Raw genomic sequence first — 26203 nt, forward strand, 5'->3', positions numbered from 1 at the left:
CTATTTAAATTCAAAAATAGATGCAGAAGACATTTTGAAAATTTTACACATAGCCATGATTATCATTAGGTAGATTCATGTGACATGACCATTTTTGTTAGCCAAATAATGGTCAAATAACAGCAATTTTATGGTCTAATCTAATACAACTGGCATATTTCCTCCTAAATGAGATTATCTAAAAATTAAAATGGAAAAAGTGGTTGACAAAGCTGACCTCGGGAATCCCAAGAAAGTGGTTGGCGGAGGTTGGCTTGGGTTTTGAAGAGAGGTATTGCAAAGTGAGATATTCGTGCTCCACCTCAATCCTTATTCTTTACTTGCTTCTGGAACAGAGTTCAGTTTCATCAGTTGCTTGAAGGAAGGTGCTTTCTGCCTATTAGTCGGGTACTGTCATGTGGGAGAAGCATTCTGCGTGACCAAGCAGTACCGTCCAGACAGCTGGAAGTGATAGAGGCTGAGGGTTCTCAGCCTGAAACACAGAACCACCCCCAAACCACGTAATTACGTAAGGAATGAGTTAGGCACCCAGACACCCTCAGTCTTGACTACCTTTATTGATGTGACATCCACACCTTCCACACCTGCAAAAAAAACATCTCCTGAAAGAAAACAGAAGGGTGAACAGTAACCTGTAGTGAAAAAGAATTCTTTTAAAGCCAGGAGGACACTGTGTGGCCAGGAATGTGTCAATAATCAGTGACAAACAGACCCACACTTCACTCAGGCAGTTGCCATTATTTTATTTCGAGACACCAAGGAACGCTAATGGGTCACAAAACAAAGAAGTCTTTTTTTCCAAATGTGTTTGCTGTCATTTAGCTTTTTTTTAGTGTGTAAAATTTTGAGTTAGAAGCAATCACCAGGCCCCCGTGTTACGAGTCTAGCTAATTTCTCTCACCGCCCAGCTTTTCGTAGCAAAGTAGTATCAGGTGCTTGGTGTCCAGGCTGAAACTTGGTTCGCATCCCGGTGTCAGCCCTGACTCTACTCTCTATGCTGTGTGACCCTGGGCAGATTAGCTCCTGGAATCTCAGTTCCGTAGTAGTGTCTCCCACAATGTGTTAACAGGAAGCTGTCAGGACCACCTCGCCCATATGCCTCATGGGTAAGTTTCTCCATGGCCAATTAGCCTTGTCAAGTAGGAAGGAGGAAGAGGCTACTGCTTGGCATAGAATTATACAGTCTAAAATTTGCTTCTAATTGTTGTCTTTCTTAAATGCAAACAACATTGTACAAATGCGCTGCAAAACCTGACTTTGCTATAAAGATTTCTGTGTTTTTATTACAATCCCAATGTTTCAGCCAGGAATTCAAGGCTCTCCATGCTCTTCCGCCAGCCTTTCTTCCCGGCTTCTCTCCCGTGGTCATAAGCCCAGGAATATGCCCCACGCTCTTCTCTGTGTCCATTCTCAGACTTCGCATTGCCTCTGCTCTCCAACAGCCCCCATCTCTCAAGACCAGTGAAATCGTCTCACTGGGAAGTTGTCTCTGCATTCCCATGGCTCTCTGTATTTCCGGCTCTTACAATCGATACCTGCCTTGCACTGTAATTGTTTCAGCTCTCTTCTGAGGTGGTCCCCGTGCCCACTATATCCAGATTTAAACTCAGTTAACATAAAATACCCATATGTACCAGGGCCACTGGTTTTACTGGTATCATTTACTTGTTTAGATACTGAATTATCCAGACACTCAGGTTAAACTGCCCGAGAGGTCGCAGGAGTTAAGACTTGCCTAAGCTCACTTAGCAGTACGCAGAGCCAGAGTTTGCAACCAGATCTGAGTCTCTGGTGATGGCAAACACCGGGTCTTCCCATCCTGGCCTCACTCATCTACCACCGTCCTCTCCCTCTGAACCAAGATGCTTTGGAAGTCTTGGCCTTCTCCAGGAAGCCCACACAAGCCAATTGGAGTCAGCCCAAGGAGAGACTTATCCATCACCCTTAAATTATTACCAAGTTTCCGTTTTCTTGAGATGTAGGTGCTTTTCATCTCACACACCCCTGAAGCTGCTGGCACAGTGCTTCATGAGTAGCTAATTAATAGTTTTTCAATAAATAATTAAACATTCCATCAGCGTTGGGAGTGAGGGAGAGCCATCTGGGAGAGGGTGGTCCAGGAGAAACAGGAAGTAGAAGACGACTTTTACCCAGAGTGGGACCTAGGAAGGTAGCTTCATTGTACACTGGGGCGAGGGTGCTTTGGGGAGAAGGAAAAGGGGAACTGGGAATGTTCCCTTGGGCAGCCTCACCAAAGCCCACACAGTTGCTTTGTGGGAACACGGAGGAGAGAAGTAAAGAAAAGGAGGGCTCGGGTAGATGGGGAAGGACAGAGAGGAAGGGAAAGTGGAAGGAGCTCTCTTCCTTATTCAGAAGTGGGGAGAGGAGCTGAAGCTGCCAAGAAGTCCCTGGGCTTGAGGTACAGAAGCTGAAGGCTGAGGAAGACCATGCCACCCCAGACTTGACCTTGGAAGTCAGCAGTACCAGCACCTGCATGGGGAACATCTCACCAGAGGAGAGAGCCTGATACTAGCTGGGCAGCCTTCCAGGGAAACTTTAGGAGGGAAAGAGCGTTGGTCTGCTAAGGCTGCCATGACAAAGTACTCCAGACTGACTGGCTTCCACAACAGAAATTGATTCTCTCACGGTTCTGGAGGCTGGAAGTCTGAGGTCAAGTTGTCAGCAGGGTTGGTTCTTTCTGAGGCTTGTGAGGGTCTATTCCATGCCTCTCTTCTAGCTTCTGGTGGTTTGCTGGCAGTCTTTAGCATTTCTTGTCTTCTAGAACTCTGCCTTCATCTTCACATAGCGCTCCCCTGTGTGTGTTTGTGTCCACATTCCCCCTATTATAATGACACCAGTCATACTGGATTAGGGACCCACCCTATTTCTGTATAACCTCATCTTTTCAGGTGTGCTTTTTGACAGGTGATGTGCTGGTTCTTTGGCTGCTTGCTTGGAAGAATCACAAGCAGGGCCAGTGCTACAGAGGGATGACAGTCACTTAACACTTCCACACAAGCAGCTTTTATTGCAAAGCAAAAGTAAGTTTCAGAGAGAGGAACACTTCTGTCCCTGTGAGTGGAGATGACTCTGAGTTTAAAGACAGAGTGTAGAAATTACACTCTGTCTACCAACCTACAATTTCCATCTCCATCTTTGGCTCTGACATCTCTCCCTGTGTATAAACTAGGATTGCCAGATGATATAGAGGACACCCAGTTAAACTTAAATTTCGACATGTAATCATTAGGTCAATAAATATGAAATGTCTGATTTCAAATTAAAAGTGTAGTTTATTATATTTCAAACAAAAAGCAGTACCATTAATCAAAGTATGTGCCTAAACTAGTGACACAGTTTTGCCATCTTAGTGGTAGCTTGTTTATGTCAGCAGTGAGGAAGCCTGGAGAGTGAATGGCAACGAAATTTTGAAAGGTGTTTTCCACAATTTGTTGAAAATTGAGTATTTTTCCTTGAAAGAAGTGGTCCAAAGCCCTGGCATGGTGGCTCACACCTATAATCCTAGCACTCTGGGAGGCCGAGGCAAGAGGATCGCTTGAGACCAGAAGTTTGAGGTTGCTGTGAGCTAAGCTAATGCCCTGGCACTCTAGCCCTGGCAACAGGGCAAGACTCTGTCTCAAAAAAAGTGATCCAAAGCCTGCAAGAAGTGTAAGTCAGTTGGTGCAAGGTCTGATGAATACGGTGGATGACAGAGTTTCCAATTCCAGCTTCTGTAGTTTGAGCAGCATTGTTTCTGGTCCAGTTGTCTTGCAAGAGGATCGGCCTGTCTCTATTAACCAATCTTGGCTGCTTAATTGCAAGCATCCTCATCATTTTGTCCAATTGGTTGCAGTAAACGTCTGCTGTAGTTGGTTGACCAGGTTTCATGAAGCTGTAGTGGATAATACCAGCACTGGACCACCAAACACATACCATTAGCTTTTTTTTTTTGATGAATATTCAGTTTTGAACTTTGTTTCAGCACTTCATCTTTATCCAACGATTATGCCAAACACTTGTGATTGTCAGAAAGAATCCATTTTTCATCACATGTCACAATACAGTGTAGAAACGGTTCACCTTTATGTTGTGACAGCAAAGAAAGGCAAACTTTGGGACAATTTTTCTACTAATGTTCATTTAATTCATGTGGAACCCATATTCTATCCAGCTTCTTTACCTTACTGATTTGTTTCAAATGGTCCAATATTGTTGGAATAGTAACATGAAACCTTGCTGCTAATTCATGTGTGGGTTGAGATGGATTTGCTTCCGCTACAGCTTTCAGCTCATCATTATCCACCTTGGTCTCAAGTCACCCACATGGCTCATTTTCAAGATTAAAATCCCCAGAGTGGAACTTCTCAAACCATTGAAGTACTGTGAGTTCATTAGCCACATCCTTCCCAAACACTTCGTTGACATTTCAAGCTGTCTGCACTGTATTGGTTCCACGATGGAACTCATATTCGAAAATAAAACAAATTTTTGACTTATCCATGGTTTCACAAAAATTTCTCTAAAAAAAATTTGAAAGATAATCACAAGCCAAACCACGTGTTTGAAAGAATGAAGATGTACCTTCACAATAAAAATAAAACAAGATGTGTCAAAGTGAAATGTCATAGATATCAACTGTCAAACTTAGTACTTAAGGAAATCAGACATTTCATACTTAATAACCTAATATTACAATCATGTATGGTATTTAGAATATATGGATCCTAAAAATTTATTGTTTACCTGAAATTCAAATTTAACTCAGTGTCCTATATTTTGTTTGCTAAATCTGATAATCCTGGTCTAGATTCTGAGCCTCTTGAAGTTAAGCACTGCACTTAATTAATTTTTGGATATTCAAAATCCAGTACACGGAAGAAATGCAGAGTTTCAGTGATAATAAAATAAGTTAAGCTGTGTAGGTGACAAACCCCTTAGGTTTTTCTGTCTAAACTGTTATTACAACTTCATTCTTAAAAAATATTTTTAATAGATATATAAATCAAGGATGGCAGTTACATTTTTCAGCACATTTATTTCCATGCTCCTCTGGTTTTCATTGCTGCTATTGAGAAGTCGGTTCAGTCTGTCATTCTTCTGAAGATATCTTTTTTCTTTATTGCCTCTAACATTTTCTCTTTGCCTTTAGTCATTGCAGTTTCACTCTGATATGTCTAAGCTAGGATTTCCCTTTATTTTTTGTATTTGATATTCTTTGGGCTTCTTGGATTGCTGTCTTTCATCGATACCGGAAAAATCTCGGTCCTCTTAAAATCACCTCTCTCCACCCTGTTTCTCTTCTCCTTCTGCGACTCCAATACTATGCATCTGAGAGCCTCTCACTTCATCTTCCATGTCTTCTAATCTGTCTTTCATATTTTCCTTTTGTCTTTCTATGCTGCTTCCAAAGTAATTTTTGTTCTTCCTATTATCTGAATTCCTCTTCTGCTCCTGTCCATGGAGAACTATTTTAGTACCTTTATTGAGGCATAATTAACATACCATAAAATCCACCCATTGTAAATGCACAATTCAATGATTTTATTAAATTTACAAAATTGTCCTCACAATCCAGCTTTAGAACATTGCTATCATCCCCAAATTTCCCTCATGCCTGATTACAGTGAATGGGATTCAAATAATGTTCATGAGTTAATTTTCAGGTATTTTTTGCCCTGTGAGATGACACCACATATTTGTCACTTTCTCTTATAGCACACACCCACTCATTGGGTCGTTTATTATCTCCAGGATCTTTCTAGATATTTTGGTCAGATAAATAACAGCGATAATTGATAGGTTGCCTGGTTGGATAATTAGCAGTGGTGATGTTGATGATAATAATGATAGCTACCATTTATCAAATGCTTATTATGCACCTGGATCCTTATTGTATATTTTATATTTTATACATATTACCTGATTGAAGCCTCACAACAATTCTAGGAGGTAGGTATTATTTCTCCTTTTACTTTGCCTCTAGAGGTTTGCTGTCTTGCCCTGAACCTCATGGCTGTGAGCAGTGGAGTTGAGAGGGAAGCTCTAGTTTGACCCCGAATCCTAGGATTTTAAGCAGCAGTTTCATCAATACAGTTGGTATATGAACAAGCCCTTTATTGTTCTGTTCTCAGCTTTGGGTGATTTTTTTACCCATTTTGTTTCACCTTCAAAAATACAAAAGAAGGTAAAAAAATCAAATCAATCACTTTGCTACCTATTACTAACTCCTCCAAAATGTTGGTGAGGATGTGGCTGAAGTCAACACTGATGTAGGCTCCAGAATTATCTGTTGATTTCACAAGTGTGTGATCTGCGTACTTCCTTATGTTCCATGTGAACTTCCCCATGTCCTCCAGGAACATTTCTCCCTCTGTGTTTCAAAGAACAGTCTTGTTCACTTAGTCTTGTGACAAAAAGAAATGCTGGATTTACAGAGGGGTGTGGGGTCTGCGGTGTAGTGAGGAGCACTAGATAGGACAAACCAACAATTTCAGATCAGTGAGAGTGTGGGTGAAAATACTGCCTTTCCCTTGATTCAACAGTTGTTATTGTTGGTTATAAATTAACAAGCTCTTACCCATATGTCTCCTCTACTGTTGATTCCACGTTCACTGGTTAAATGCAACTTCTGTGATGTGGGTTCTTCTATGGAGGGTTTAACCTCACAAGGGCTGGGTCCTCAGGGCAAACGCTCCTAGTTGAAATAAATGTTCTTGAGTGGCTCGCCTGTGTGTCTCCATACATGGTTGGCTTTGAAGTTTGCGTGCTTTTTCAAACACATCAGCAGGACCATGGTGTATTTTATGAGAGTGACCTTTTTCTTTGTGGTCTGTGGCTTAGCAGGCGCTCTTGTTCTATAACAAATGAAGAATGAGGACAGGCAAAAGGACTTTCTTCATGGCCGCTTGTCTCAGGATATGAATAGGCGTTCTAGGGCAGCTGAAAACCTTGTGTCCACACAACAGGCCTGAGTGCCAAATCTTCTTTATATGGCGTTATTGTCCTCTACTCTTGGTATGTTTTAGTGTTTGGTATAGAAAACTGGTACGGGTGAACTAACTTTTTCTACTGCCACATCCAGATATTCCAGTTGTCGTTATAATATGATGTAAAAATAGTTTTTATTTGGTGAGCTAATCAATTAGCAACTATCTTGAGTGGCTTTGTTGAGAAGGATATAGAGGTTTCAACCAGGTTCAATGAGAAAGAATTCTACAGTTGATTAGTGATGTCTGCCTGGACATGGGCATGGAGAATTCACTGTGTGTGCTAATTTTTACGTAGCACCCATATATAGCTCTTACTATGTTCTCGGTGCTCTACATACATTAATTAATTTAATCCTCTCAACAACAATATGTAATAGTTATTATTTTACAGATGAGGAAAATAAGACATAGAGAGTTCAATTAACTTGCCCAAGATTACATAACTAGGAATTGGCAAAGGTAGGATTTGAATTCAAGGAGTCTGGCGTCACAGTCTGGATTCTGAACCACTATGTCAAACTGCCTCTCTGTGTATTTATTTTCCTATTTTGATCAAGAAAGACTACCTAGGTCAGCCCAGTTCAAACAGGCCTCACATTATCCCTGGACGTAGGATGCAAGAGGCAGTCTTCTCTACCGTGATGCTTACTGGACCAGAGCTTCACGGAACTCGGTTGCCCTTCTTTTCTCCCAGGCTGATAAGGATTCAGAGTCCTGACCTTGCAAAATGAGATGGATTTTTCAAACAGAGAAAGAAGAAATCCCAAGGATGAATAGGCAATCAGAGGACATGTTGGTGACAATTTAATGCAGGTGTCTGAAATGCATAATATCCGAGGGAGACGGGCACATTGAAGACAACGGTACAGTGTCAGGAGTTCCACGCCCATGGGCTGGCCTTACCTGGGCCACTATTTACCACTTACCTGATCCCCTTTTTAAAGCAACCGTTTATTAAGCACTACACTCTTAACTTGCATTATTTCAGCTTATCCTCACAACAGCCCTAGGAGATAGAGATTTCTCTGCATTACAAAGATGAGGAAACTAAGATTCAAGGAGTTGCAGTAAATTTTCTTTGACACTAAGGTCCCTCTCAATGGAATCAGACAATTTCAACATTTGTTGTCGTCGCTGCTCCTGAATCCCATGTTAAGTGAAAATCCCAGTAAGTAAAACAGACAGCAGCAATAGGGGTCCGAGAAGGGTTCCCACTTACCTGGCTCTTCCTCCTGTCCCACAGCTACCCCTCAGACTCTAGTCCTTTTCAGACCGTGTTCAGGAAACCACTAAAAGTCCCCTGCAGTTTAGCAGCTTAAAATGCACCCCCTGCCACGATGTGGGGGACTGTGGCTGATGCCTCCTCTTACTGGAGGACTTCCTGTCTGTGGGGCACCTCAGGGCATTCCCCAGCCACTAGCGCTCTGTTGACTTTTGACTCACACCGAAAGATACAAAAGGAAGCATGTCTTCCGCATCTATAGGTTTTCCAGATTTCTCTAGCACTAAGGCTCTTGTTTTCAAATTTCTTTTTAATTATTATGTAATATACTATTATTTTTAAAAGCTTTTCTCAACTCTTATTCTCCCTTAGGTTGTTCATGTTAACTTTGACATGGTTCTTTCCATACCTTTCTTGTTTTGATACATGCATGTATGTTATTTTAAGAAATGGGATTGTACTACATATACATATTCTACAACTAACATTTTTAACTTACAATGTATCATGATTATCACTCCAGATCACCATATATAAATTAAACTTACAATTTCCTATAGTACAAACATACCAAAAACCTGATGCGTTCATGTAAGACCTTGCCACATGGCTATTAGAAGTCTAAGGTCTTATATTTTTTGGTCCACTTCTACCAAATGTAGAGGATGGCATATATTTGTTTGTTTGGGCTTAAAACTAAGTCAGGGGGAGTATGTGATATTCGATTTTAGTGAGTTTATTAAATAAAGGTAATTTATATGAGAAGGGCTAGTGTAGTGTCAGTTAAGGTGCATGTATGTATTAAAGGTTAAATCTGAAAATATGTTATATGTTGGTAAGTAAAAATGGACTGAGAAAGTAGAAGGAATATTAGTGTGCCTGGATTGGTTTTTATTTAATGTATTTTAAAAGTGAGATTATTAGCTTTTTGTAGATGTCTAAGGGAAATTGGAAGAAAAGGAGTTATTTTCCCATGACACACATACTTCCACAGATTGGCTACCTATGATTAAAATAAAGCCAAGCCACAGCAGGGTTACATAAGATATTCGCTCTTCAGATAACAATAGGTTATCACTTTCCTTTTGAACTGCTCTCCAGTGAATGCAACCCCCCTCCTCCTAAGAATGTCAATCAGTCCTTACTCCAGTTTGGGCTGATTGGTAAAGCATTAGCCTGCTCTTAACCGACAAGGAAAATAGCTGCACTCCAGGTACTTGTCAGGCAGTGTAACCTCCGATTCCCTGACATTCAGAATCCACCAAAAACCTAGTTGATGGAAACAATAGTTACACACAGTTGTCTAAAGAGTCATCAGTGCATCTGCCCTCTCCTTTGAAATTCAAGTTCTATCCATGAATTTAAGAAAGCTGTGCACATGTATTAGGTCATATTGCGCCATAACCCCAGAAATATTTTTGCCAAATTACACTTTGGGGTCATCCAAAGTCGTCAAATCAGAGGACTCTTACTTTAGATTAAGGAAATTGTAAAAAGAACATGGCTATGATTAGCGTTTGGCATTAGGAAGACTTGAGTTTTCATTCTAGCTCTGCCATCTATTGGCTATAAGATTTTAGAGGACTCACATAACTTCTCTGAGGAACAGCTCCTAGCTCACAGGCTGTTAATGAATTAAATGAGAGAATTAAATGAGAGAATTAAATGAGAGAATCTGTATCGAGTGTTGGCAGTACAGTGCTGAACACATGGTCTTACTGGAGCAGCCATTATTTTAACCAGTGCCCTCTAGGTCTTCTGTGAAGCATAAAGACTGATGTCCAAACTCACTGAATATTCTGGGCCAATAGGTTATTCCTAGTTTGGCCACACCTTGTGTTCACACCAGCCATGTGGTGTGCTTACCAAGGTCAATTGCTTTGTTCCCAAACACATTTGACCAGTTGAACTTGTTATCATGATAATATATTGTAATACTTACGTTAAAATATTCCAAAATGTATGAATACAATTGTTACTGCAATAAAAATCAAGGGAAACGTTTGGAAAACTTCATAAAGGTGAACAGCCATGAAAAGTTGCAGTCAAGAGTAGATGTGGGTATAACGACTATTTAAAAAATGAGGAAAAGACTATAAAAAAGCCTAGAAGAAACACACGTTCAAAATGCTTCACAAATTGTCTAATTTCACACTCCAATTTAAATAAACCGAAACTCCAAATCATAGATGATGTATCGTGGACGTGATTTATATGAGAAAGCTGCCACCATCATTCAAATCAGAGGACTCTTAAATAAAGGACACTGAAAGATTAGAGAACTAATGTGTCTTCATAGGATTGAGTTAAGCAAAAGGCTTAAGGTATGCCTGTATTATGATTTTTGTAACTAACTACCCCTCTTTAACCAGCATTTTTTGGGTTTTATTTCCTTAAACAACCAGAGAGTTACTGGACCCAGATCACTTCTATTGTATTATTATCGTTAATAACACTTTTAAAACTCATCAGAGAAATCTCTTTCTGGTCCCAGGACAAGCGGTGCTTCTCCATGAAATGGAAAGTTTTTACTCAATGGATTTTGCGAATCAAATAATTGTCCTTTTTGTAGTCACTCCCAGAAAGCTTAGAGCCAAATTGGTGATGTACCCGTTGCAAAGGGAGATGATTTGATGATCTGCATTTTGTACTAATCTCACGACTGGCTCCTTGTTTTCCCCTCATTTCATTTCCCTTTAATTTTTTAAAAAGATTTGTGGTATTTTAAATAACTCTGTGTATCATTCCAGGTACAGATACAAACCCCATAACCATTCTGGTTCAAGCAGAGAGGGATTTAATACAGAGAATTAGATGCTCATAGCATTAAGTGTAAAGAGATGAAGGGTGGGCTCTGGGCTGGGCCTCCAAGAAGAACGCCTCCCTGAGCAAAATAGTGCTCAACTGACCCACAGCCAGGAAATGAAAACCAGGAGGCTACCACCGGAACTGTTGCCTTCAAAAGCTCACCTCATAGCTGCGACTCCGAGATGAGGAGACTGCTGTCGCTATAGTTTAGAGGTTGGGCAATGCCATGTTTGCCAGCAGCAATGGCTGACGCGGGAGGGAGAAGATGGCCGCCATTTCACTTCCGCCTTCTGAACTGCACACAAGTGCTCCTGGTGATTGGGATCCAATTCACGGGTAGAACCCCAGCTTCGAGAGTACACCAAATACTTTCTAGTCAAGTGCTCTGCAATGCTGCAATCAAACTAGAATAAGGTGGCCGTGAATGCCAAGAGCCAACCCCACTGTACTCTAAGTATTTACATGAGTCGACACAAATCCTTTCTGGTCCCAGGTGGGGTAGGGGGACATCTAATTAGAAAAGCTCCCATCCCTTTACTTTGTAAAAATTACAAGTAGCAAATTCTCGCATTGCGTCATATCCCACATACCCTTCTTTCCTCAGACAAACGTAGGGAGTCCCGCTTGGAGGAAGGAGAGGACTCAGAGTTAGACTAGCGCTAAGCTCTGATTCTACCTTTCACTAGCCACGGGACGCTAAACCACGCTGAGAGCCAGTTTTTTCGCTAATACAAGGAGAATCGTAGTAACACCTGCCCTAACTGCCTCGCATAATATTGTAGGGATCAAAGGAGGTAATGTGGGTACCTTTTACCCCATCGAATTGTCTAGAAGGTTCTCATTATTTTTGTCTTTAAAAGACATGACACATTTATTTTTCTAAATCAAATTTTACCTGCTTTATACCCGCATCCTACCAAGCTGCCAAGAGTTTTAATCTAAGTCACTGACTGGGGCTTCCTCTGCTCCCCAGAAATGTGTGGAAGGCGCTGGGACTCACACAGTAAGAGAGCGGGGTGGTTCTTAGTATTCAATCCACATGGGTCAACATGAAATGCTCATTTAAAAGCCACACATGGTCCCTTGAAGCCAGGCATTTCTGTCGCTTCTGGACCAGCTGGGGAACCGGGTCTTCGCCATGGCTGAGTCTGGACACCTGGGCCTGGCTTGCCTTTGCCTTCGGGAGTGTTCCTCACTGGAGCGTTGCGGTGTGCAAATCATGAGTCCCAGCTACTTGCTGCACCATAAAACTCCTATTCCCTTGTGCATCTCAGGGACCCTCCCCAGATATTTTCCTAGCCCCATTCAAGTCCCACTTGCCTCCGCACCGCCTCTGGGAAAACCTAGCTAATGCCATCTCTGAACCCAAGCTTGCTTTATTTATTTGTTTTTTGAGATGGAGTCTCACTCTGTCACCCTGGCTAGAGTGCAGTGGCATCATCATAGCTCACAGCAACCTCAAACTCCTGGGCTCAAGCGGTCTTCGTACCTCAACCTCCCGAGTAGCTGGGACTATAGGCACAAGCCACGATGCCTGGCTAATTTTTCTATTTTTGGTAGAGATGGGGTCTTGCTCTTGCTCAGGCTAGTCTAAAACTCCTGACCTCAAGCAATCCTCCTGCCTCGGGCTCCCAGAGTGCTAGGATTACAGGCGTGAGCCACCACGCCCGGCCTGAACCCAGGCTTTAGAAGGCAAGCCTACGTAAAAAAAAAGTGGGTGGGTACTGTCTTTGGGCAACTTCTGCCTACTACACAAATTAATCTCTGAACAAATTATACTGGCACATCTGAAAAAGAGTTTTTAGTCCTGTCAAGTGTTCTGCAAACGCACAGGACATAACTCAGGGCTTCACTGTCTAATTTCTTGCTAGGCTGGCTGAACAAGCAGCGGCATTTTGGGTGTAGGCTTCAGAGGTTGCCCTGAAAATTGTACAGACTAGAAAACATACAGCACTGTTTTAATTATTTTTAGCTGGCGTTTTTATTAGAAAGGAAGCAGAGAAGCACAACGGAGGAAACCCTTCAGATCTGTCTAACCCCACCTGCGTGCTGCTGGCTTTCAAAGCGCTCAGAGGGCGTGAGGATAGCGGTGGATGGGACCTCGGGTCTCCACCCTTGTTTTGACCAGAGATACTAGACATTTATCTGGTTTATATATCCGGTTAGAAGAAGGAGTTCTGCTACTCAAAGCAAGTGAAGGTTTTGAAAAATCACTGAACTTGTTGATCTCTAGGGTCATGATGCTGTGAACGCAGCTGAATCTGCTGAGAACGGGTGGTGACCTTTCTCTTGCATGTGGTCCCAACAAGTTTCTCTCTTAGATGCCAGCAAGTGATACTGCAGCCCCAGCCGTCGGCTCTGAACTGAAAGATGTAGCAACAAAACTGACCCTTCTAGAATGCGCAGAGCTCCTTGGGAAACAGGAGTTGATGGTGCAATGCCTCCTACCCTGGCTTTGAGGATCCTTCTCCCTTGTTTTTGTTTTTTTATTAAAAATTTTTTTTCCTAAACTTGCCTTGGGATGCATGTGTTTGAGGTCATTGAAGCAGGACACAGACAGGCAGTCTTACCCTTCCTCTTCTGGCGTCCTTCGCTGCTGCTCTGGCATTTTCCATGCTAGCCAAGCGAAGTCCACAAGTCTAGAATCTAAGGCACTAGCTCCAAAGTCATGGGAAATGATATTGATTAATCAATCTTTTAATTTCAACAGTCTTCCATCCAACAAACGTTTTCTGTGTACCTGCTCTGTGTGAGACACCAGCCTAGGTGCCAGGCAGGCAGTCATAGAGGGGGCATAGACAGTGTCGTTAAGCATATGGGCTCCTGGGGAGGGGGGCCAGATCATAAATATATAAAATAAATAGTTTCTTTTCTTTTTTGGAGACACAGTCTCACTCCGTCACCCCGGCTGGAGTGCAATGGTGTCATCATAGCTCACAGCAACCTCAAACTCCTGGGCTCAAGCGATCCTCCTGCCTCAGCCTCCCAAGTAGTTGAGACTACAGGCATGCGCCACCGTGCCCAGATGATTTTTTCTATTTTTAGTAGAGTCGTGGTCTCATTCTTGCTCAGGCTAGTCTCGAACTCCTGGCCTCAAGCAATCCTCCCACCTTGGCCTCCCAGAATGCTAGGATTATAGACATGAGCCACTGCCTGGCCCCATCAATATATAATTTCTTACAATGGGATCGGGGGATCTTACGATGCCTTGGGAGCATAGAGAAGGGAACAATTAGTTCTCCTGGGGAGTTGGAAGAGACTTTATGGTGCTTGTAATATAGTAGCTACTCAATAAACATTTATTGAACGAGGTAATGTTTGAGGTGAGGGACTTTGGAACTAGACGGCTTAGAATTGAATACCAGCTCCATCCCATCATCAGCTGTGTGACCTTGGGCGAGCTATTCAACTTTTCTATGTCTCAATTTTCCTGGGTGAAAAACGGGGCTAACAGTACAGACCTGGCCTCCTGGCGTTGCTGTGAGGACTGAGAGTTAATACAGGTTAAGGCACTAAACGGTGTGTTCAGTGCATGGCAAATGCCCTACCCGGGCTTGCTGATTGCCGCGGGCACTGAACAGGAGTTTGCAGGGCAGAGAAAAGAGGGGACGGTGGCGCCCGGGGTCTGGATTGGAGACACAGGAGAACTTTTCAATAACTCACTGTGGGGATTGCTCCAAGTGGAATTAAAGAAAAGGGGCGGGCAGGGGCAGCACGGGCGTGTCCTCCCTCCCTCTCTCCTCCTCTGTCATCAGCCTGGCGCCATCTTCCTTCTCCCTCCCTTTCCTTCCTTTCCTCCTTTGCTTCCCTACCCAGCTCCCTTTTCCCTCCCTCTGCCTTCCTTCCACCCCCTGCTCTCCTCGCCTTCTCCCCGCCTCTCTTCAGCCCCTGAGGTCTGCTCTTGGCCGTCTCTTTATTTCCCTGTATCCCTCTTCTTCCTTCCCCCGCCCACTGAGCTAAGCTGGCCCTAAAAATACTTCTCCAAAGCCTGAAAAACCAGACCCTCCCCTTCCTCCGCCAAGAAGCATCGTAATAGGATTAGGACAGACCAGAACAGGGGAATAAATCTTTTTTGTTATTGTTGCTTCTCAGCAAAACGTACCAGTGGGTGCCCCTTTGTTGCCAGCACACCCAGGGCCCTCTTAATGATGCGCGTAGCTTGGGGTGATAGCAGCTTTTGGTCTTCCGGCTTCTCACTGTCAAACACTCTAGCCGTTTTCAAGGTTTAGATGGCAGCCATCCACATGGACAGAGACAGTCCCGCTGACACCCTCAGGGGGATGAAGCCTGGATCCTCACAAAGGAAAAATTCATCGGTTTCCTACACTCAGAAATGGACGCTCAGGCATGAGCAGGAAGCCTGGAGCTGGGGTAGAAGGCCTTTGAGAAGTCTGGCCTGGGCCCTCCCGAGAGGGACCCTCGTTTTTTCCATTCTGCAAATGATTCCTGCACACGGACTCTGGTCAAGGTTCTGGGAATGCAGCGTTGATATGACAGACAAAGTCCCTGACCTCCTGGGATGACTTCTAAGGAAACAGGTAGACCTTAAAAAGTACTTTTAGATAGTTACCAGTGCTATAAAGAAAATGAAATAGTCACTAATAAAGGTATCTTTCTGGGGAAACAGTCGCTATAAAGCACACAGACTGCAAACCCTCCCTAAAGAGAAGCCCTTGTGCTGTGTCTTTAATTAACAAGAAGAGGCCAGCCACACAAGGACCTGGGAAGGACAGGTGCCCAAGACCCAAGGGCAGGAAGAATTTAGAGAAGGCCCCAAGGGATGGAAGGAAGGAGCCCAGGAGGAGGGAGGAAGTGCCCAGGCTCTGTAAATAACAGAGACAGATTGAATGATTATTTCAGAAAGGAATTTATTGAAAAGAACTTAGGTAGCTCACAGGATTGTTGGGAACAGACGTGGAACAGAGACAAGAGTAAGGGGTGGCAGCTGGACACTTGCAATCTGGTGTCGTCCTACCTTCCCTACCAGCCCCAGGCACTGTGCACTGGACGGCAGCTAGTGCTGTGTCTGTGGGGTGGGGTCCCTGCAGTACCTAAGCTCAATTCAGATGGTGGGTGTGTCTGAAGAGAACCAGAGCCAGTAGGATGTAGGGGGTACGTGTGTGTGTGTGTGTGTGTGTGTGTGTGTGTGTGTGTGTGTGACTTATGATAAGGAATTGGCTCACATGATCATGGAGCCCGAGAAGTCCCAAGATCTGCAGTTGGCAGGCTGGAGACCCAGGAGCACAGGTGGCGTAGTTCCAGTCTGAGTCCAACAGCCTATCAACCAGGAGAGTCGATGGTATAAGTTTCACTCTGCGTCCAAGACTTAAGACAGAAGAAGACTGATGTCCCAGCTGGAAGACAGTCAGGCAGAGCGTGAATTCTCCTTTACTTACCTTTTGTTCTATTTAGGCCTTCAGGTGATTGGATGAGGCCCACCCACATTAGGGAGGACAATCTGCTTTCCTCAGTCTACTGATTCAAATACCAGTCTCATCCAAAAAACACCATCCCAGAAACACCCAAAATAAGGCTTGACTAAATATCTGGGCACCCATAGCTCAGTCAAGTTGACATGTACATTAACCATCAAAATGGTCAGCTGTCTGGCTTGCATAGTCATACGGCCCTTCCTTGGGGATGGGAGAGGCTGAGGAAGTGAGTACATGAAGTATTCTTGAGTGGAAAGCAAGGCAGGGAATTGCTCAAGAGTAGAAAGTGGGTTAGGATTCTGGATAACCAAAGAAATGGCAAATGTCTGGTAAAAGTCACAGACTTTATTTTTTTCAAACTTAAGTGATCTTAAAGATAACTTGCAAGTCTATGCCAATTCTAAATGATAGAAGTCCAGGTTACTGGGGACATCCTTCTCATTAAATCTATCTGTAGGACTGGGGTTGGAGCACTTCTCAGTAACTACATAGAATGGCTGCACACGCTGTTCATTCATTTATTCATTTATTTGTAACTCTTGTAAACTTAGAAACCATGTCAACTAGTCTCAGTGCAGTGAAATTGTCCAGTAAGCCAATGCAATTAAAAAAACCTTTTTATTTGGAAATAACTTTACATTTAGAGAAAATTTGCCAGAATAAGAATAGTACATAAAACACAACTTTTTAATATCCGTCCCATTTGTTTTCTGTTTTTGCTCTCTCTCTCTTTCATTCTCTTGCTCTCCTGCTCTTGTTTGCTATGTATATACACACATACATACATATGAATAATATGCAAATATGTATATATGAGAAATATTCTTTTAAATCATTTGAGAGCAAGTTGCATTCATCATGACCCTTTATGCATAAATATCTTAGTGTACATGTCACAAGAATACTACCATGTGTTGTCCAGTTGGGCAAATTGACCCAGTAATAACTTTATTCCTTCTGTGCAAGATCAGGCATGATATTTAACTCTGTGTCTCTTTGGTCTCCTTTGATCTGGAATGTTTTCACAGCCCTTCTTTGTCTTATATGACACTGACATTTTTGAAGAATATAATCCTCCTTTCTTTTCCCTTTTTTAGGTTTTTCTTCATTTTTGGTTTGAGTGATGCTTCCCCATTGTTAAATTCAGATGTGGTATTTCAGACTGGACTATCGCATATGTGACGTGCTTTTCTCAAGACACATATCTGAAGGCACAGAATGGCCATCTGTCTGTCCTGCATTGGCAAAGTAATTTTTTAATAAACATTTTTATTGCCGTATAGTATACACATAGAAAAGTGCACAAATAATAAATGGGCAGCTCTGCTAGTGAACATGCCCATATTGTCACCACTCTGATCTTAATAGAATATTAGCAGCACCCCACAGCCCACCCTTGTGCCTCCTCTCAGTAACTCCTTCCTTTCTCCCCTTTCCCCGAAGGTAACCATTAACCTGATTTTCAATATCATAGATTAATTTTGCCTGTTTTGAGCTTTGTAGACCTTTATAGAAAAGGGTATATATATTATATATACATGTTTTGTTGTGTCTGGTTTCTTTAGTTCAACTATATGATTGGAAGTTTCACTCACTCACACTATTGATGTAGCTCATTCATTCTCACTGCTGTGTAATGTTCCATTTCTCTAAATATACCAAAACATACCCATTTTAAAATTGGTTGACATTTGAGTTGGGGCTACTAGGAATAGATTTGTTCTACACTGTGAATTTGTTCTTCCCAAAATTCATATGTTGAAATCCTAACCCTCCCTGGGATGGTATTAGAAGGTGGGGCCTTTGGAAGGTAAATAGGTTTAGATGAGGTCATAAGGGGGGCCCCCATGGTATTAGTGTCCTTAGAAGAAGAGAAAGAGACTAGAATTCTCTCTCTCCACCATGTGAAGACATAGCAAGGAAGAGAGCAGAGCCCTCACCCCTCAAAACTGAATCAGCTAGCGCCTTGATCTTGGGCTTTCCAGCCTCCAGGACCGTAAGAAATACATTTCTATTGTTTAAGCCAATGAGTCTATGGTCTATGGTATTTTTGTTATAGCAGCCTGAACTGACTAAGATAGTACTACTATGAGCATGTTTGTACATATGTTTTCTTGAACACGGGTATGCATTTCTAGGAGTGCCCTTGCTCGGTCCATAGAGTATGGGTGTGTTCAACTCTAGTAGAGAATGCCAAACATTTTTGCAGAGTGGCTATATTAAGTTTCACTCACACCAGTGAGTGCCGATTGCTCCACATCTCTCTACCGCTTGTAATTTACTGACTTTTAAAAATTTACCCAATCTGGAGCATTTGTAATACAATCCCACTGTGGTTTCAATCTGCATATCTTTGGTTGAGGGCCTATCCTTAGACTTTTGGCCACTTGACCATTCATATTTGGAAAGTTCCTGCCCAAGACTTTTGTGTGTATTGTTTTATTGGGTTTTCTGAGTTGAGTTTTCTGAGATTTACTTATTGACCTGAAGGAGGTCTTTGAATGTTCTGGATTTGAGTCCTTTGTTGGTTTTATGGATTGTAAATATCTTCCTTTGTTGCTTTCTTCTTCACTACCTTGATATCCTTTAATGCACCAAAGTTTCAAGACAGTATAATATGCTAACTGTTGCCTTCATGATTATTGATCTTTGTGTTCTGTTTGAGAAATATTTTCCTCTTTCAAGGCCATGAAGATTGTTTTATATTTTATTTTCTAGAAGTTTTAGTGTTTTACCTTTCTCATTAAAACTACAATCTGCCTGGAACTGATTTTTGTATACGGTGTAAGGTAAAAGGCAGGAGGCATTTTTTTTCCCTATATAGATACCCAATTGGCATGAGACCACTTATCAAAAAAAACCATATCTTCTCCTCTGTTCAACTTTGCCATTTTTATTGTCAATAAAGTATTTTGTGTAGATCTGTTTCTGTACTCTTGGTTATGTTTCTTTGGTTTATTTGTGTATCCTTGTACAAATACTACATTGTCTTTATTACCACATCTTTGTAATAAGTCTAGATGTCTGGTAACGTAAGTTCTCTAAATTTGAAATTCTTTACAATTTTGTGGGGCAAGGGGCTATTCTTGACCCTTTGTATTTCATATAAAATTTAGAATTGTCTCATTTAGTTTTAACAAAATTACCTGCTGGGATTTTGATTGGCATCACATTTAATCTATAGATCAATTTGAGGAGAATTAACATCTTTATAATATTGATCTTCTGGTTCATGAAAACTGACATATCCTTCAATTTCTTTAGAATTTCTTTAATTTCTCTCAGTAACATTTTATACTTTTCAGTGTATAGATCTTAAACAGCTTTTATTAGAATTAGCCTTAGATATTTGATTGTCTTGATGCTGATATTTGAAAAATTGATTTGCTAGTTGTGGCTGGTATATAAAAATACAAATGATCTTTTGTTGATCTTATATTCAGAAATCATACTAAATTAACTTACTATCTATAAAATTTTTATGTAGATTTCTTGGGTATGGACACAAATCATACCATCTGTAAATAAATAACAGCTTTATTTTTTGACTCCTTATCCTTTTACTTTTTATTTCTTTTTATTACTTTATTGCATTTATTACACTGTACTGGCTAGGACCTCCAGCATAATGTTGATTAGAAGTAGTGATAAGGGCATTCTTCCCTTACTCTTGATCTCAAGGCTCAGTGTTCTGTAGGATTTTTTTCAGATAGTCTTCACCAGGCTAAGGAAGCATACTTCTATTTCTAGCTTGCTTAGAGTTTTTATTATATGTGGCTGTTAAATTTTGTGCAATGATTTTTCTGCTTCTATTAAGATGATTATATGATTTTTCCCTTTGTTCTGTTAAGGTGGTAAATTACAGCTATTGATTTTCAAATGTTAAATCAACTTTGCATTCTTAGAATAAACCCAGCTTAGTCTTGATGTATATTCTTTCTCTTATTCAATTTACTAATACTCTTTTTCGAATTTTTGGAATTTTACATTTATGTTTGTGAGAGACTCTGGCCAGTATTGTAATGTGTTTGTTAGGAATTAACATTAAAGTATTGTTGGTCTACTAAAACCAATTGGGAGATATTTCCTCTTTTTCTATTCTCAGGAAAAATTTATATAAGATTGATGTTGTTTCTTCCTAAAATAGCTTAAATATTTGGAAGAATTCACTGATGAAGCCATCTGGGTTTGAGTTTTCTTTGCAGGAAGGATTTTACTATAGATTCAATTACTTTAACAGATATATGCCTGTTCCAATTTTCTTTTTATTCCAGGATGGGTTTTGGTAGGTTTTGTTTTTCTATTTGTCTAGTCCATCTAAATTTTTGACTTTATTGGCAAAATTTGTTCAACATATCCTTTTATTATATTTTTAATGTCTGCAAGGTATAGAGTGACATTCATTTTTTTTATTATTGAGATTGGCTATTGGAGGATTGCCTTTTTTTCCTTAATTGGGTTATCAAACAGTTTATACAATTTTTTCATTTTTTCGGAGAACCAACTTTTAATCCTTTGTATTTGTTTTTCTTTCATTAATTTCTGCTCTGTATTATTTTCTGCCTTCTACTTCCTTTAGCTTTAATTTGCTCTCCTTCTTCTGATTAAATATTTTACTTAATTGGGATATTTTTGTTTTTAATCTCTAGCTTAATTCCACAGTGGTCAGAGAACATACTTCATAAAATTTCAATCCTCTGAAATTTTTGAGTCTTGCTTTGTAGTCCAGCATTTGGACACTTTACATAAATTCTTCTTGTGCATTTGAAAAGTACATGTATTCTCAGTGGTTGGGTATAGTATATACATAAAGTAGGTCAATTTATATCCATTTATATATTTATTTTTATCTACTTATATTTATAAATTAGGCCAATTTTATTAGTAGTGTCATTCAAATCTTTACACCTATATTAACATTTTTGTCTGCTTATTTTATTAATAACTAAGAGAGATGTGTTACAATCTCCCACAGTGGCTGTGAATTTTCCTGTTTCCTCTTTTAGTTGAGGCAAATTTTGCTTTATGCGTTTTGAAGATTTGCTTTTGCTCTGCAGGCAGTTAGGGTAGGGTTGGATCATCCTAATCCCATAAGCTGACTTGAAGCTGGGTCTTTGTGAGAGCTGGTCTAGTCCCATTCATATCCTTCCTGGTAAAAATTCTGAAAATATTTTAAGATCACTGCTATATTAACAGTATTTTTTTTAAAACTTATATCTGCTGAGTTATTATAAAAGATACAACTCAGAACAGCCAAGTGGAAGAGAAGCACAGGGCAAGGTATGGGGGAGGGGTGCACAAATCTTCCACACCCTCTCCAGGCACACCGAGCTGTCTAGCTGGTCTAGAACACACACCTTGGTGTGTTCACCAACCTGGAAACTCATCATATCTCCATGTTCAAGAGTTTGTATAGAGCTTAATTCCAACACCAGCCCCACTTCCTGGAGGCCGGTGGGTGGGACTGAAAGCCTTTTTGGTGACCAGCCCCATCCTGAGGCTATCTAGGAGCCTTCCCCACCCTAAGTCTTTAGGGTAAACTCAAGTGTGGACCAAAAGGGGTTCCTTATGAATAACAGAAGACACTCCTATCACCTGAGAAATTTCAAGGACTCTAGAAGCCTAGTGCCTGGAACCAGGGACAGATATATTTCCTATTACACAACATCATCTTAACAATGGTAAGTCTTCCGATCATGAACGCAGGATGTGTTTCCATTTACAGGGATGCCTTGGAGATATTGTGGGTTTGACTCCAGACCACCACAATAAAGCGAATATTAGCAATACTTCTCCCCTGTCTACTGTATATGAGGCACTGTAATAGATGCCGAACCGTCTGTTACTCTAGGGGTCATGAACAGAACACAACTGTCTTTCACAAGGAATCATCAGCGCTGAGGTGAGCATTTCCTGTTTGGTCTTCTCATTTCTCAGGGATTTCCACTGACTCCCTCCTACAGTGTACTGCCAGGTGAGTTTTTCAGAAGCATCTCTTTTATTTCATCAGATGTATAGTCAAAAATTTGCCTTTGTTTCTTAGTGCCTGAAGAATAGAAGTCTTTTTCTGCCCAGCTAGGAGGATCTATGAGGTGCTGCCTTATATCATACCATGAGTCTTAACAAAAAGTTTTCCAACCACGTATTTGATCTGAATTTAATCTGAGGCCATTTTTAACAGGCAGTTTCCTGGATTTGATCTTTGCTTAAGAACACCTTTTAATTTATCAGCATTTTTCAGGCTAGAAAGAATATTTCGAGCTTTCTATATTTCTCTAAATTCTGCATGAAAATTGAACAGTTCTTTCTTTAGTTAATTTCTCTCATATATTATAAGCAGCTAGGTGAAACAAATTGATACTTTTAATATTCTGTCTGGAAATTTCCTTAGCCATGACAACTAATTAATTAAATACCCTTTCTGTTTTCCCCTGTGACTGTGGGTGACAGTTTTGGCAAACTTTCTGCAACTATGCAACACAGGTTGCCTTTTCTGTGGGTTCCAATAATCATTTTCTTAGTGTCTGTCCAGCCTTTGCTAAGAATATTCTCAAGACCCTTCTAACTTCTACCTGCCATTTGATTTCCGTTGATTTTAGGATTTTATTATGGAAGCATCCTGCTCCTTGTAACAATTTTTACTTTGATTTCTATTGCTGCATAAGAAATTACTCCACAAATTAAAGGCTTAAAAGAACAACGATTTATTATTTCTCATGATTCTGTGGGTTGGATGGCAGTTTTTCTGCTTTACATGTAGCTCGGCAGTGTCTAGGGGGGTTGACGGTTGATGGAATCTCCAAAACTGGCCCACTCACATTTTCGGTACCTTGGTGAGGATGGCATAGGGACTGGGCTCAGCAGAGATGCTGGAATCGCTGGGCTATCCTCTCGCTTCCCTGTAGTCCCAAGGCTGTTCCCTCGACATATTCATTTAGATACCAACAGGTGCATTCAACTCATTTTCAAAGCAGAAACTGATTCCTGCAGCTCCAACCCCTGAAGCTCCCTCCTCACCGACCTTCCCCTAGTTCAGGGAGGGCCCCCATGATCCACCCAGTTGCTCTGGCCAGAATCTCAGGAGTCATCCTCCGCTTGTCCCTTCCCCTCATTTTCCATATAAAGTAAGCCTTGTTGGCTCTGACGCCAACGTAGATCCAAATGTAACCACTTTTCACCATCTCCGCTGTCGTCGCTGAATCTCAGCCTGCATCTCCTCTCACCTGGATTGCTGCAAGAGCCTTCCAGCCTATGTGTGCTCTTGTTCCCCTACCGTCCATCATCCACTCAGAAGCCAGAATGCCCTTTTCATAATACATATTTTCATGTCACTTCTCTATTTGAAACACTCCTATAGTTTCCCACTGCACTTAAAATGAAATCCAAACTCCTTACCATCTCTGCAAATCCCTAGATGAGCTCGTTCCTGCCTCCCTCTCAGACACCCTCTTGCACCTGTTTGCTCCCTGTGCTCAGGCCGTGCTGGCCGTGCCGGCCTTCTGTCTGTTTCTCAAGCGTGGCAAGCCCACTGCTGATCTTTGATATTAGATTCTTCTGCCAAAAACCACATTCTCAGAGAAGCTTCTCTGACCACCTATTGAAATGAGCCCCATTCCAGCCCCCTGCTAGACAGTCACTATCCCATTACGGCTTTTTAGTTTCTCAATAGCAATCACGAATCTCCAAAGTGATATGTTTGCTTATATCTCTCCTATCGCACTCCAACTTCCAAATATAAGCTCCGTGGGATCAGGACCTTGTCAATCTGAGCCTCCTTGCTTAGCCAGCGTCTGGCATACAGTTGGAGTGCAATTCAAATATCTGTTGGCTGCATGAATGAATATGTGGATGAACCACCTCACGGGGGTCCCCATTCATCTCAGAAGCCAGAATCTATTTGCCTAGACTCTGCGTAATCTGCGTTCATGGCTAACACACACTGAAAGCTGACAGTTTGTTGTTTTTTTTTTTTTTTTTGAGACAGAGTCTCACTGTGTTGCCCGGGCTAGAGTGCCGTGGCGTCATCCTAGCTCACAGCAACCTCAAACTCCTGGGCTCAAGCGATCCTCCTGCCTCAGCCTCCCGAGTAGCTGGGACTACAGGCATGCGCCACCGTGCCCGGCTAATCTTTTTTCTATATATTTTTAGTTGTCCAATTATTTCTTTCCATTTTTAGTAGAGACGGGGTCTCGCTCTTGCTCAGGCTGGTTTCGAACTCCTGAGCTCAAACAATCCGCCCGCCTCGGCCTCCCAGAGAGCTACGATTACAGGCGTGAGCCACTGCGCCTGGACTGAAAGCTGACAGTTTTTGAATTAAGACAGCATTTCATTAATGTAGACTCAATTTTAAGTTCCAAACTCATTTCAAGTTTTCAAGGCCCAAGTCCATTGCCTTTACTGCAATTCAGGGACTATTCTCACCATCATAATCTGGCATCGGTAAACTCATCAGAGTTCAGATATTTCATCCTGATGTGGGTTCCATAACAGTGGGTAGCTTATTCCCATGATCAACTTTTTAACGTATGATTCAGTTTAGAAACAAACATAAAAGGACTCAGGAAAACCATCTTCCATGGAAGCACATAAACTTGCAAGTAATGGTTCAAAACATCTATCCATTGCCCAACGGATGATTTGTAATTACAGATTACGCATTTGCTAAATAGGTCTTTGTGGGCCCTTTGAAACTTGTTTTATCAGGTTAACAGATAATTAGGGTCTTTTATATAGCTACACCATAACTTCTCCGTTGGAGCAATTAAAGTTTGCAGAATGGATTCCCAGCTCTGCTGGGGTTTTTTTTCTTGATGCATCCCTGCAGCTCCTGTTAGAGCCAGTGAGAGTGGCAGGGAGAGGCTCACCCTGGTGTTTAGGGAGAAAGCTGTTTCGCAGTCAAGGTAGACCCCCGCAGCAGCAACCAGAGTGCGAGGGAGGTGGGGGGGAGACAGAGTTGGTTCTACAATCCTAGAGGCTGCTCCAGCTGCCCCCAGCCAGCCTTGGGCACAGTGCAAATTGCTGCTGCTTTTCACCAGGTGTGGCCCCCAACCTGAGCACTGTCAGCCTCAGCACTTTCTTCGCTGGGCAAGTCACACAATTTTCAGATTTCAGCTCCAAGTTTCCATTCCCAGGCTGGCGCGGTGTCAACACTACCTTCTCTTCTGTTCTTTGTGACTCCTACATTGAGAAGCACTTTCAGATCCTCATCACAAAGTACTAGTCATCATTCAGACTCAGAAGAAACATCCTGGTTTAGAAGCTGCACCCTGGAGTCTGACAGCTCTGGGTTTGAATTCAGGCTCTGGCATTTACCAGCTGAGTGACCTTGGGAAAATTACTTGACCTCTCTGTAGGCCAAGACGTTAGTGGTAGCCAACTTTTAATGAACACCTGCTAAGCGCCAGGTACCATGCTAGGTATTTACAAACAGTTTTCTCCTTTAAAAAACATAAGAAAATTGATTTTTAGGAAATTATTATTTCCATTTTGAGGATGACAGAAACACCCTGGGAGTTAAACAACTTACCCAAAGCCAAAAACTTTCTAAGTGGTACAGACAGGGTTTGAACTAAGGTCTAGCTCATGTGCTCAACTGTTGTGTTCTCCTGTCTCTGGAGAGCATCCGTCTCATAGAGTTATCTTTTGAATTTGATAAGATAATGTTCATAAAGCACTTAGCACAAAGCACAAAATGTTCAACAAACACGAGCTGTTATTAATTATTGGTATTCATCCTCTTCTTGTGGAGCTTT

The sequence above is a fragment of the Propithecus coquereli genome, unplaced genomic scaffold (assembly GCF_000956105.1).
Source record: "Propithecus coquereli isolate 6110/MARCELLA unplaced genomic scaffold, Pcoq_1.0 Scaffold162, whole genome shotgun sequence".
Lineage (NCBI taxonomy): Eukaryota > Metazoa > Chordata > Mammalia > Primates > Indriidae > Propithecus > Propithecus coquereli.